The sequence below is a fragment of the Bombina bombina genome, chromosome 5 (assembly GCF_027579735.1).
Source record: "Bombina bombina isolate aBomBom1 chromosome 5, aBomBom1.pri, whole genome shotgun sequence".
NCBI lineage: Eukaryota > Metazoa > Chordata > Amphibia > Anura > Bombinatoridae > Bombina > Bombina bombina.
Window position 1 is genome coordinate 755,746,249 of NC_069503.1, and position 14,398 is coordinate 755,760,646.

General features: G+C 37.9%; 1 protein-coding gene across 1 annotated transcript in view; it reads right to left on the reverse strand.

The window, feature by feature from the left end:
• CTDP1 (CTD phosphatase subunit 1) overlaps positions 1 to 14,398 on the reverse strand; it is a 750,130-nt gene that overhangs the window by 651,201 nt on the left and 84,531 nt on the right. The window lies entirely within an intron of this gene.

Consider the following 14,398-nt stretch of genomic DNA (forward strand, 5'->3'; position numbering starts at 1 on the left):
GTGCTTTCCCCAGCTCCTTTGTACTAGTGCCTTCGACCTCACGGCAAAAGCCATCCACTGCACGACCCTTTTTGAATCATACTATAAATTACTTACACATTGGTACTTCACGTCCATGAGACTCTTTAGACTTCACCTACTCCCCACGCCTCAATACTGGAGGCTCTGTGGAGGACAGGGCGACTCCTTTCAGATTTGGTGGAACTGCCCTAAACTCAAACCGTTGTGGAACATGGTATTCTCCTTACTAGCCAGACTAAAGATTCACGTACCAAGGTCCCCAGAAACAGCTCTACTACATATAGGTTTACACTCGCTGCCCAAGTCCCAGAGCTACGTCTGTGTATATCTCTTTTCAGCCACCAGACTGGCAATCACTAGAGCTTGGAAGCAGCAGAGCCCCCCTAGCTGGACTTCTATCTTGGATATCATGGCCTATATTAATTCCATGGAAAAAATGTATTTTTATTCTGGATAAGATAGACCTCTTTGAGGCAATATGGGAAGAATGGTCCAGTCTATTTAGCCCTAATTGGTATCCCAGTACAGACACTTGGACACCCTCCCCCAAGCCCATCTAGCCTGTTTATTTTTCTTTTTTCTCTCTTTTTTTATTCTTTCTTCATAAGAGCCATCTCTCCCCATATAAACTTATCTCTTCTTCCTATTTCCTCCCAACCCTTCCTAACCTTTCTTTCTCTCTTTCAGTCTTCCTTAATTTCTCTCCTTTTCCCCCTCCTTTTCTCCTCCCTTTCATATCTCCTTATAAGCTTCTATTGGCATGTGTTATTCTCTTTTTTTGCATCTATTGCAACGGTGACCTTCACTTTATAGCCTGTATAGACAACATGTTGATAGAAAAAATTATGGTCCTATGTATTATGAAGTTTTCGACTTGTTATTCGTTTCCCACTGTGTTTGGGAAATTGTTTGTAATCCAACTTTCATTTCTAATAAAGCTTTGAAAAAAAAAAATAACCCAACCCTAAAACTATTCTGTGTTCTCCCCAGGGCCTTTTTAGCAGATATACCCAGCTAAAATTTAAGACAATATTAAGCTAACATTATACTATTTGTTTTCAATGTTTGCAACTCAAAATGATTATTTAATCATTTTATTTTAACTATGCAATTAATGTGTGCATTTGATAGTTTAATATTTATAAATGTCAGAAAATGTTATAATATTGCAAAGTATTGCACTGCCCCCACATGGCTACTTCATAACGCCACTCGTCTGGCAAACTTTTCTGTGGAGACCACTGCTATTTATACAATTTACAGCTACACATTAGGTAGATGAGTGCTCTCTTTATGACAATCGCCTATCAATGAAAGGGACATAAGACACTTCATTTAATATGTTGTCTCTGCTGTATTTATAAAATGAGTTCCCATTCATCACTGTGGTTTATGAGGGGAAATGGGGTTTTAAAGAGAGACAGTCTACACCAAAATTGTTATCATTTAAAAAGAAAGATCACGCCTTTACTACCCATGCTCCAGCTTTGCACAACCAACATTGTTATATTAATACCCTTTATAACATATAAACCTCTACATATCTGTCTGTTTAAAAAGGGATAGTAAACACAAATATTTATTTCATGTAATTGGCAAGAGTCCATGAGCTAGTGACGTATGGCATATACAATCCAACCAGGAGGGGCAAAGTTTCTCAAACCTCAAAATGCCTATAAATACACCCCTCACCACACCCACAATTCAGTTTTACAAACTTTGCCTCCTATGGAGGTGGTGAAGTAAGTTTGTGCTAAGATTTCTACGTTGACATGCGCTTCTCAGCATTTTGAAGCCCGATTCCTCTCAGAGTACAGCGAATGTCAGAGGGATGTCAAGGGAGTATCACCTATTGAATGCAATGGTTTTCCTCACAGGAGATCTATTTCATAGGTTCTCTGTTATCGGTTGTAGAGATTCATCTCCTACCTCTACTGATTACTGTTTCAGTACTGGTTTGGCTATCTGCTATATGTGGATGGGTGTCTTTCGGTAAGTATGTTTTTATTACTTAAGACGCCTCAGCTATGGTTTGGCACTTTATGCATTAATATAAAGTTCTAAATATATGTATTGTACTAATATTTGCCATGAGTCATGTATTTCCTTTTTACAGACTGTCCGTTTCATATTTGGGAAAATAAAGATATTAAGAAATATTTTTCTTACCTGGGGTTTTAAATTGGCTACATTTTTCTTTGCAAATTGCAGACAGGATTAGGCCCGCGGGTGCGCCAAATGCTAGACTTTATTGCGTCATTCTTGGCACGAGAATTTTTTGGCACGAAAGTACGTCTGTTGACGCAAGTTTGTCATTTCCGGCATAATAGTTGACGACGAGTTCCTTACACAAGGTTGCGTCGTTAGTGACACGAGTATCCGGACATTGTTGGCGCCAAAAAACATTTCAGTTACGCTGTGCATCATACTTGCCGCCAAATTTGTCATTATTTTGTCACCCCATTGCTATTTGCCTCTTGCCATTTTCTATGTCAGAGAGCTATGCTAATTGCATTTTCTTCCCATTCCTGAAACTGTCATAAGGAAAGAGATAATTTTGCTTTATGTGTTGTTTTTTCTTTTACGTTTTGCAAGATGTCTCAATCTGATCCTGTCTCAGAAGTATCTGTTGGAACTTTGCTGCCTGATATCAGTTCTACCAAAGCTAAGTGCATTTGTTGTAAACTTGTAGAGATTATATTTCCGAATGTCATTTGTAATAGTTGTCATGATAAACTTTTACATGCAAATAATGTGTCCATCAGTAATAGTACATTGCCGGTTGCAGTTCCTTCATCTTCTAATGTACATGATATTCCTATGAATTTTAAAGAATTTGTTACTGATTCTATTCAGAAGGCTCTGGGGCATATGTATCAAGCTCCGAATGGAGCTTGATGCCCCGTGTTTCTCGCGGGTTTTCAGGGGTAATCATGCCAGTTCCTTTTCAGGAACAGGGTCTGGGGTTTTATTAAAATCTATTCATTGTCCCAAAGAAGGAAAATTCATTCAGACCAGTTCTGGATCTGAAAATTTTTAATCGTTATGTAAGAGTACCAACTTTAAAGATGGTGACTATAAGGACTATTCTGCCTTTTGTTCAGCAAGGACATTATATGTCTACAATAGACTTGCAGGATGTATACCTTCATATTCCGATTCATCCAGATCATTATCAGTTTCTGAGATTCTCTTTTCTAAACAAGCATTACCAATTTGTTGCTCTTCCATTTGTCCTAGCAACAGCTCCAAGAATCTTTTCACAGGTTCTCGGTGCCCTGCTCTCTGTAACCAGAGAGCAGGGTATTGTGGTGTTTCCTTATTTGGAAGATATCTTGGTACTAGCTCAGTCTTTACGTTCTGCAGAATCTCACACGAATCAACTAGTGTTTCTTCGAAAACATGGTTGGAGGATCAATTTACCAAAAAGTTTGATTCCTCAGACAAGGGTCACCTTTCTAGGCTTCCAGATAGATTCAGTGTCCATGACTGTCTCTAACAGATAAGAGACGTTTAAAATTGGTTGCAGCTTGTCGGCACCTTCAGTCTCATTCATTCCCTTCAGTGGCTATGTGCATGGAAGTTTTAGGTCTCATGACTGCAGCATCGGACGCTATTCCCTTTGCTCGTTTTCACTTAGACCTCTCCAGCTTTGTATGCTGAATCATTGGTGCAGGGTTTATACAAAGATATCACAATTAATATCCTTAAATCCCAATGTTCGACACTCTCCGACGTGGTGGTTAAATCACCAGCGTTTAGTTCAAGGGGCTTCTTTTGTTCGGCCAACCTGGACTGTTATCACAACAGATGCAAGTCTTCCGGGTTGGGGAGCTGTTTGGGGATCTCTGACAGCACAAGGGGTTTGGAAATCTCAGGAGGCGAGATTACCAATCAATATTTTAGAACTCTGTGCAATTCTCAGAGCTCTTGAGTTTTGGCCTCTGTTGAAGAGAGAACCGTTCATTTGTTTTCAGACAGACAATATCACAACAGTGGCATATGTCAATCATCAGGGTGGGACTCACAGTCCCCAAGCTATGAAAGAAGTATCTTGGATATATGTGTTTGGGCGGAATCCAGCTCCTGTCTAATCTCTGCGGTGCATATCCCAGGTGTAGACAATTGGGAGGCGGATTATCTCAGCCGTCAGACTTTACATCCGGGGGAGTGGTCCCTCCATCCAGATGTGTTCTGTCAGATTTTTCAGATGTGGGGTCTTCCAGAGATAGATCTGATGGCCTCTCATCTAAACAAGAAACTTCCCAGATACCTGTCCAGGTCCAGGGATTTTCAGGCGGAAGCAGTGGATGTGTTGACACTTCCTTGGTGTTATCAACCTGCTTATATTTTCCCGCCTCTAGCTCTTCTTCCAAGAGTGATCTCCAAAATCATCATGGAGCAATTGTTTGTGTTGCTGGTGGCTCCAGCATGGCCTCACAGGTTTTGGTATGCGGATCTTGTTCGGATGTCCAGTTGCCAACCTTGGCCACTTCCGTTAAGGCCGGACCTATTGTCTCAAGGTCCGTTTTTCCATCATGATCTCAAAATCATTAAATTTGAAGGTGTGGAAATTGAACGCATAGTGCTAAGTCATAGAGGTTTCTCTAACTCAGTGATTAATACTATGTTACAAGCTCGTAAATCTGTCTTTAGGAAGATTATCAAGTTTGGAAGACTTTCATGGTGTTCTTCTCATAAATTCTCTTGGCATTCTTTTAGAATTCCTAGAATTTTACAGTTTCTTCAGGATGGTTTGGATAAGGGTGTGTCTGCAAATTCCTTGAAGGGACACATCTCTGCTCTTTCTGTTTTATTTCACAGAAAGATTGCTAAACTTCCTGATATTCACTGTTTTGTACAGGCTAGTATCAAGCCTGTAATTAGATAAATCTCTTCTCCTTGGAGTCTTAATTTGGTTTTGAGGGCTTTACAGGCTCCTCCGTTTGAGCCTATGCATTCTTTAGACATTAAACTACTTTCTTGGAAAGTGTTGTTCCTTTTGGCCATCTCTTCTGCTAGAAGAGTTTCTGAGCTATCTGCTCTTTCTTGTGAATCTCCTTTTCTGATTTTTCATCAGGATAAGGCGGTTTTGCGGACTTCATTTAAATATTTACCTAAGGTTGTGATTTCTAACAACATTAGTAGATAAATTGTTGTCCCTTCCTTGTATCCTAATCTTAAGAATTCTTTGGAAAAAATCCTTACATTCTTTGGATGTGGTGAGAGCTTTGAAATCTTATGTTGAAGCTACTTAAGATTTCAGGAAGACTTCTAGTCTGTTATATTTTCTGGTTCTAGGAAAGGTCAGAAGGCTTCTGCTATTTCCTTGGCTTCTTGGTTAAAGCTTTTGATTCATCAAGCTTATTTGGAGTTGGGTCAGGCCCCGCCTCAGGGAATTACAGCTCATTCTACCAGATCAGTCTCCACTTTGTGGGCTTTTAAGAATGAAGCTTCAGTTGATAAGATTTGCAAAGTGGCAACTTGGTCCTCTTTGCATACATTTACTAAATTCTACCATTTTGATGCATTTGCTTCTTCAGAAGCAGTTTTTGGTAGAAAAGTTCTTCAGGCAGCTGTTTCAGTTTGATTCTTCTGCTGATGTTTTAAGTTTTTCTTGTCATTAAGAATAAACTTATAATTTGGGTTGTGGATTATTTTTTCATCGGAAAATGGCTGTTTTTTTATTTATATTCCTCCCTCTCTAGTGACTCTTGAGTGGAGTTCCACATCTTGGGTATTGATATCCCAAACGTCACTAGCTCATGGACTCTTGCCAATTACATGAAAGAAAACATAATTTATGTAAGGATTTACCTGATAAATTCATTTCTTTCATATTGGCAAGAGACCATGAGGCCCACCCTTTTTATGGTGGTTATGATTTTTTGTATAAAAGCACAATTATTTCCAAATTCCTTTGTTGATGCTTTTTACTCCTTTCATTATCACCCCACTACAGTTAGCCCTCAGTTTACGCCGGGGTTAGGTTCCAGGAGGAATGGTTGTAAATCGAAACCGTTGTAAACTGAAACCCAGTTTATAATATTAGTCAATGGGAAGTGAGGGAGTTAGGTTCCAGTCCTGTCTCAAAATTGTCATAAGTAACACCTAATACATTATTTTTAAAGCTTTGAAATGAAGACTTTAAAATACTAAACAGCATTATAAACAGTATTAAATAAATAATCACACAACACAGAATATCATCAAACTAAGTTTAATAAACAAAAACATTTGCTAACAGCACCTAATAAAATAATCACACAACAGACTGCATCATCATCAAACTAAGTTTAATGAACAAAAACTTTTTTTACTTGCATTTTTCTGCAATCAGTTCTCTGCATTGTTAGCATGTTAGATAATATTGGGTCTGCACCTATTCTATTTAAATCTGCAGTGATTAATAGGCAGTTAGGCACCCTCACCTGAAGCTGCTGGACAGGAAGATAATAGGGAAGTGGCTGCTCGATAGCTAATGTCTGCTCTGTGTACACAGATCCATTTAAAGGGACATTAAACACTTTGAGATGGTAATATAAAATGATAAATTGTATATAATAAAACAACTCTGCAATATACTTTCATTATTTATTTTGTCCTCTTTGCCTGTAATTCCATTCTGAAATTGTGAGCTTTTCATTTCCTGTTAGAAATGGAAGTGCAGAACACCGTTATATTCCACACAGCCATTGGCTGCACACTCTAGTGACCTATTTATAAATGCCCCTAATTGGCCACAGCAGAGAAGGTAACACAAGTTACAACAAGGCAGCTCCCAGTGTTTTATAGACACTAAAACTTTACACTTATTTTGTCACTTTTTAAACAACTAATGAAACTTTAAAAAAATACATCTACATGTTAAGTCATGGACTAATCTTTTCTTTGAATGCATCATTCTATCTAGAATGTATTTAGTGTTTAATGTCCCTTTAAGGCTGTTAAGTTGCATAACTTTGCTGCAAAACAAGCGGACATCTCCACCTACAGGCTATTTTAATTACTGCACATGACTGGGAAAAAAAAAAAGGTTATTCTGAAACGGCACAAATTGAACCGGCGTAAACCGAGGGCCACCTGTACTTGGCTATTCGTTAAACTGAATTGTGGGTGTGGTGAGGGGTGTATTTATAGGCATTTTGAGGTTTGGGAAACTTTGCCCCTCCTGGTAGGATTGTATCTCTCATACGTCACTAGCTCATGGACTCTTGCCAATATAAAAGAAATGAATTTATCAGGTAAATTCTTACATAAATTATGTTTTTCTTTCACGATTCTGATAAAGCATGCAATTTTAATTAACTTTCTAATTTACTCCTATTAGCAATTTTTCTTCATTCTTTTGGTATCTTTGTTTGAAAAAGCAATAAAAGCTTTGGAGCTGGCCTATTTTTGGTTCAGTAATCTGGATAGGGCTTGCTAATTGGTGGCTACATTTAGCCATCCAATCAGCAAGCGCAACCCAGGTTCCAAACCTAAAACGGGCCGTCTCCAAAGCTTTCATTCCTGCTTTTTCAAATAAAGATACCAAGAAAACAAAGAAAAATTAATAGGAGTAAATCAGAAAGTTGCTTACAATTGCATGCTTTATCAGAATCAAAGATAATATTTGGGTTTAGTATCCCTTTAACCACCGAGGACGAGCCAGGCACGTCCTCCATAGGTGGAGGTCACTTAACGACCAAGGACATGCCTGGCACGTCCTCAGGGGTTTGAAGCTCTGGAAGCGATCCTGATCGCTTCCAGCAGCTTTTAAAGGTATTGCAGTGATGCCTCGATATTGAGGCATCACTACAATACCTTTTTTGGCACACCGATGCAGAGAGCCACTCTGTGGCCCTCTCTGCATCGGCCAGCAATGGTGCCGATCGTCGGTGGGTGGGAGCAGCTGCAAGGAGGCGGGTGGGAGCCCCATCGCTGGCAATCTTCTGGCCAGCAGTCGGAAATGATTGTCAAATGCGTGCAAGAGCGTGCGCGGGGGGTGTGCACGTGCGCGCACCGGCGATCTTTCTGTTTAAAATGTTGAAGTGGTGGGAGAGGGTGGCGGTTGTGGGTAGGAGAGGAGGGGGGAAATAATTTTGGGTATAATGTGGGTAGTAGGGTTTGGAGGGGGCAGCTACACTACAGAAAAATAGTGGTTTATTTTAGAAAAAACACATTTAAATGCAAAATGGTGAAAAATAGTTAGTGGGGCGAGTGTTAAGAGCTCTTGGGGGGGATCAATGAGGTTGGGGGCTAAGGGGGAGATCCTACACAGCAAAATATATATTTTAATTATAAAAAAAAAGTACTTAAGATGGCAGGGACAATTGTGGGCTGGGGGAGGGGTGAGAGCCTCATCTCTACACTAAAGCTAAAATTAACCCTGCACGCTCCATAATTAACCTCTTCGCTGATCGGCATAATACACGTGTGGTGCTCAGCGGCATTTAGCGGCCTTCTAATTACCATAAAGCAATACCAAAGCCATATATGTATGCTATTTCTGAACAAAGGGGATCCCAGAGAAGCATTTACAACCATTTATGCCATAATTGCACAAGCTGTTTGTAAATAATTTCAGTGAGAAACCAAAAGTTTGTGAAAAAATTAAGTTTTTTTTTTTATTATTTGATCGCATTTGGCGGTGAAATGGTGGCATGAAATATACCAAAATGGGCCTAGATCAATACTTTGGGTTGTCTACGAAAAAAAAATAAAAAAAAAATAATATAATAATATAATAATATTATAATAATAATATTATAATAATAATATTATAATAATAATATTATAATAATAATATTATAATAATAATATTATAATAATAATATTATAATAATAATATTATAATAATAATAATATAATAATAATATTATAATAATAATAAAATAATAATAATAATAAAATAATAATAATAATAATAATAATAATAATAATAATAATAATAATAATAATAATAATAATAATAATAATAATAATAATAATAATATAATATAATATAATATAATATAATATAATATAATATATATAATATATAATATATAATATAATATATATAATATATAATATATAATATATAATATAATATAATATAATATAATATAATATAATATAATATAATATAATATAATATAATATAATATAATATAATATAATATAATATAATATAATATAATATAATATAATATAATATAATATAATATAATATAATATAATATAATATAATATAATATATATATATATATATATATATATATATATATACACACACACACACATACATATACACACTCATACATATACACACAAACATACATACACACGTCAAGGGATATTCAGGGATTCCTGACAGATATCAGGGTTCCAATGTAACTATCGCTAATTTTGACGGAAAAAAAAAATGGTTTGGAAATAGCAAAGTGCTACTTGTATTTATTGCCCTATAACTTATAAAAAAAAGTAATAAACAAGCAAACATTGGGTATTTCTAAACTCAGTACAAAATTTAGAAACTATTTAGCATAGGAGTTTTTTTGGTGGTTGTAGATGTTTAACAGATTTTGGGGCTCAAAGTTAGAAAAAGTGGGGGGTTTTTTCCATCATATTTTATATATTTTTTATAGTAAATTATAAGATATGATGAAAATAATGGTATCTTTAGAAAGTCCATTTAATGGCGAGAAAAAAACAGAATATGTGTGGGTACAGTAAATGAGTAAGAGGAAAATTACAGCTAAACACAAACACCGCAGAAATGCAAAATAGCCCTGGTCCCAAACGGTCAACAAACAAGTGGTCTGGTCATGAAGGGATTAAGCCACTACAGACAGCCTATTATCACATGCTTTTTATAAGCTTTTCACAACTGGAGACTGTTCGTTCATTGTGCTCACTCCCGGAGTTGTGCACAACACAGCACTAAATGGCTAAAATGCAAGTCAATAGATAATAAATAAAAAGTCATGTGATAAGGGGGCTGTCAGAAGATGCTTAGATACAAGGTAATCCCAGAGGTAAAAAAAAAGTGTATTAATATAACTGTTGGTTATGCAAAACTGGGGAATGGGTAATAAAAGGGATTATCTATTTTTTTTAAAAACAATAACAATTTTGGAGTTGACTGCCCCTTTAAGGTTTTTTTGTTTGCTGCATATTTCTATTCCATTGTATTTTAATTTTTTATTTAATTTTTTTAAAATAATTCCTTTATAAATTTATACTGAATTTTGTCACAGTTTTAATTTAAATACAATTGTATTATATGCTGCTGGATAAAACTCAATGATATAAAAAAAAAAAAATGTAAATAATATTTGTTTTGAGGAAATATCTATCTAAAGATAGCTTTCTACTTAAGGTACATTAAAATCCAAAGGTTATTCATCTTTAATTATCTAGCATGAGGCTGTATATTCATGGCTACAATGTTTATTTATTTTTGGTAAATTAAAGGAACATGAAAAACAAAATGTTTCTTTCAAGATTCAGATAGAAGTAGGAAAGTCATTTATGCTCTATTATCAATTTTGCTTCATTTTCTTGGTATCTCTTATTGAAAGAGTACCAATGCACTACTGGGAGTTAGCTGAACACATCTGTATGCCAGGGACAACAGGTGGGGGAGGGGTAATAAATATATATACATACATACATACATACATACATATATATATATACACACACACATATATATACATATACACACACACACACACACACACACACACACAAGCAGCCACCAATCAGCAGCTAGCTCCCAGCTCCTGAGCATACCCAGGCATTATATTCAACAAAAGATACCAAGAGAAAGAAGCAAATTAGATAATATAAATAAAATGAAAAGTTGTGTAAAACTGTATGCTCTATCTGAATCCTGAAAGAAATGTTTGGGTTTCGTGTCCCTTTAATGCCATTAATTCATTCACAATGTCTCCCAGATGTTTTGGTAAGATTATTTTGGACATTTTCTTGTCTAGAAGATATTATCACATATTTTTGGCTTTGTAGTTTTCACAACTGTGAATTTGTATCTGTAGAAATAACATGCCTCTTCATCACAGCAAAAACTGTTCTAAAATAAACATACAAAAAGTGAAATAAAAAGGGCACAACCCCAATTTTTTTAAACAACTTTCCAGTTTGCTCTTGGTATCCTTTGATGAAGGAGTAACAATGAAATACTGGGAGCTAGCTGAACACATTGGGTAAGCCAATGACAAGAGGCATATATGTGCAGTCACCAATCATCAGCTAGCTCCCATTAGTGCATTGTTGCTCCTGAGCCTATCTAGGTTTTCTTTTCATCAAAGATTAATAAGAGAATGAAGCAAATGAGATAATAGAATACATTGGAAAGTTGATCAAAGCGTTATGATTTGTAAGCCAATAATACTGCAATATTGGCCTTCCTCCTGATGCCCTTTTCTATATAAAATCATAAATGTTTACATTTTGACTTTACTGTCCCTTTAATCTCATTGTTACCCTGCAATTCTATGTACACGGAATCAACCCATTTCTGAGTTTAAAGAAGCTCAATGTACAGAAGATTGTTTGGTGTGAAATAGATCTGCACAAGGGTCTAAGTGTGAGGAGGCAAAGCATGAAAGTGAAACCTGTAACGATATTGTTTTACTTTAAATAAACAATTTGTTATCATTAAAGGGATATGAAACCCAACATTTTTCTTTCATGATTCAGACAGAGAAACAGAATTTATGCTTACCTGATAAATTACTTTCTCCAACGGTGTGTCCGGTCCACGGCGTCATCCATTACTTGTGGGAATATTCTCTTCCCTAACAGGAAATGGCAAAGAGCACAGCAAAAGCTGTCCATATAGCCCCTCCTCAGGCTCCGCCCCCAGTCATTCGACCGACGGTTAGGAGAAAAAAAGGAGAAACTATAGGGTGCCGTGGTGACTGTAGTGTATAAAGAAAGACATTTTTCAAACCGGATTAGGAAACCAGGGCGGGCCGTGGACCGGACACACCGTTGGAGAAAGTAATATATCAGGTAAGCATAAATTCTGTTTTCTCCAACATTGGTGTGTCCGGTCCACGGCGTCATCCATTACTTGTGGGAACCAATACCAAAGCTTTAGGACACGGATGAAGGGAGGGAGCAAATCAGGTTACCTAAACGGAAGGCACCACGGCTTGCAAAACCTTTCTCCCAAAAATAGCCTCCGAAGAAGCATAAGTATCAAATTTGTAGAATTTGGCAAAAGTGTGCAGAGAAGACCAAGTCGCTGCCTTACATATCTGATCAACAGAAGCCTCGTTCTTGTAGGCCCATGTGGAAGCCACAGCCCTAGTAGAGTGAGCTGTGATTCGTTCAGGTGGCTGCCGTCCGGCAGTCTCATAAGCCAATCGGATAATGCTTTTCAGCCAGAAAGAAAGAGAGGTAGCAGTAGCTTTTTGACCTCTCCTCTTACCAGAGTAAACGACAAACAAAGATGAGGTTTGGCTAAAATCTTTTGTTGCTTCTAAATAGAACTTTAAAGCACGAACTACATCTAAATTGTGTAACAAACGTTCCTTCTTTGAAACTGGATTCGGACACAGAGAAGGAACAACTATTTCCTGGTTAATATTCTTGTTGGAAACAACTTTGGAAGAAAACCAGGCTTAGTACGCAAAACAACCTTATCTGAATGGAAAACCAGATAGGGTGGATTACACTGCAAAGCAGATAATTCAGAAACTCTTCTAGCAGAAGAAATAGCAACCAAAAACAGAACTTTCCAAGATAGTAACTTAATATCTGTGGAATGTAAAGGTTCAAACGGAACCCCTTGAAGAACTGAAAGAACAAAATTAAGACTCCAAGGAGGAGTCATGGGTCTGTAAACAGGCTTGATTCTGACCAAAGCCTGAACAAAAGCTTGTACATCTGGCACAGCTGCCAGTCGTTTATGTAACAAGACAGATAAAGCAGAAATCTGTCCCTTTAGAGAACTCGCTGACAACCCTTTATCCAAACCTTCTTGGAGAAAGGAGAGAATCTTTGGAATTTTAATCTTACTCCAGGAGAATCCCTTGGATTCACACCAACAGATATATTTTTTCCATATTTTATGGTAAATCTTTCTAGTCACAGGTTTTATGGCTTGAACCAGAGTATCTATTACAGAATTTGAAAATCCACGCTTGGATAAAATCAAGCGTTCAATTTCCAAGCAGTCAGCTGCAGAGAAACTAGATTTGGATGTTTGAATGGACCTTGTACTAGAAGATCCTGTCTCAAAGGTAGCTTCCATGGTGGAGCCGATGACATATTCACCAGGTCTGCATACCAAGTCCTGCGTGGCCACGCAGGAGCTATCAGAATCACAGAGGCCTTCTCCTGTTTGATCCTGGCTATGTGCCTGGGAAGGAGAGGAAACGGTGGAAACACATACGCTAGGTTGAACGACCAAGGCGCCACTAATGCATCCACTAGAGTCGCCTTGGGATCCCTGGATCTGGACCCATAGCAAGGAATCTTGAAGTTCTGACGGGACGCCATCAGATCCATGTCTGGAATGCCCCATAATTGGGTTAACTGGGCAAAGACCTCCGGGTGGAGTTCCCACTCCCCCGGATGGAAAGTCTGACGACTCAGAAAATCCGCTTCCCAGTTTTCCACTCCTGGGATGTGAATTGCAGATAGATGGCAGGAGTGATCCTCCGCCCATTTGATGATCTTGGACACCTCGCTCATCGCCAAGGAACTCTTTGTTCCCCCCTGATGATTGATGTACGCAACAGTCGTTATGTTGTCCGACTGAAACCTTATGAACCTGGCTTCCGCTAGTTGAGGCCAAGCCAGGAGCGCATTGAATATTGCCCTTAGTTCCAAAATGTTTATCGGGAGAAGAGACTCTTCCCGAGACCATAGACCCTGAGCTTTCAGAGAGTCCCAGACCGCGCCCCAACCCAAAAGGCTGGCGTCGGTCGTGACAATGACCCACTCCGGTCTGCGGAAACTCATTCCCTGAGACAGGTGATCCTGGGTCAACCACCAGAGAAGTGAGTCCCTGGTTACCTGGTCTACTTGAATTTGGGGAGACAAGTCTGTATAGTCCCCATTCCACTGTTTGAGCATGCACAGCTGTAATGGTCTTAAATGAATTCGAGCAAAAGGAACCACGTCCATTGCTGCAACCATTAGTCCTATTACTTCCATGCACTGAGCTATGGAGGGCTGAGGAATAGAATGAAGAACTCGACAAGAGTTTAGAAGCTTTATCTTTCTGACTTCTGTCAGGAAGATCTTCATTTCCACAGAATCTATTATTGTTCCCAGAAAAGGAACCCTTGTGGACGGTGACAGTGAACTCTTTTCTATGTTCACCTTCCACCCGTGAGATCTGAGAAAGGCCAACACAATGTCTGTATGAGCCCTT